A 738-nucleotide genomic window follows, 5' to 3' on the forward strand; every position below is an offset into this window, starting at 1 on the left:
GTTTATTATCGTGTGCGCAGACACTTGCCTCGGGAACTGTTTTCTTTCTCTCTTTTCTCTGTCTCTCCTTTATTGCATTATCGTCCTGTTTAGGTCAAAGTCAGCCTCCGCCTTCGACAGGTGAGCTATGGGACGCTCGTGAGCAATTACATGCGCCGGTACAAGCGCGGGAACAGGGGGGAGGGACAGGGGGCAGGGACAGGGGGGAGGGGCAGGAGTATTGGCAGGGGGCGGGAACATGGGGAGGGGCAGGGGGCGGGGCAGTGGGAGGGCCAGGGGACAGTGGGAGGGGCAGTGGGAGGGCCAGGGGACAGGGTAGGGACATTGAGAGGGACAGGGGCAATAGGAGGGAGGGGGAGTGGGAGGGGCAGTGGGCAGGGTAGGGACAGTGGGAGGGGCAGGGGCAGTAGGAGGGAGGAGGAGTGGGAGGGGCAGGGGCAGTAGGAGGGAGGAGGAGTGGGAGGGGCAGGGGTATTGGCAGGGGGCGGCTCAGAGGCAGGGGGGGTCAGTGGGAGGCGGAGGGGCACAGGCAGGGGCAGAGATAGGGAAAGGAGAGGGAAAGAGGAAGGGAGAAAGTAGGGGGAAGAACACGGGGACTGGAAGGAGGAAGCAGGCAAGGGAGACGCGAAAGAGGGAGGGGGGGGGGGGTATTACTGATACACAAAAGGAAATGTGTTGATGTGTAAGTCTTCGAGCGTTCGCACATCCATTCGTGAAAACTTACATTTCGGTAAAATA

This window comes from Penaeus monodon, chromosome 21 (assembly GCF_015228065.2).
Source record: "Penaeus monodon isolate SGIC_2016 chromosome 21, NSTDA_Pmon_1, whole genome shotgun sequence".
Classification (NCBI taxonomy): Eukaryota; Metazoa; Arthropoda; class Malacostraca; order Decapoda; family Penaeidae; genus Penaeus; species Penaeus monodon.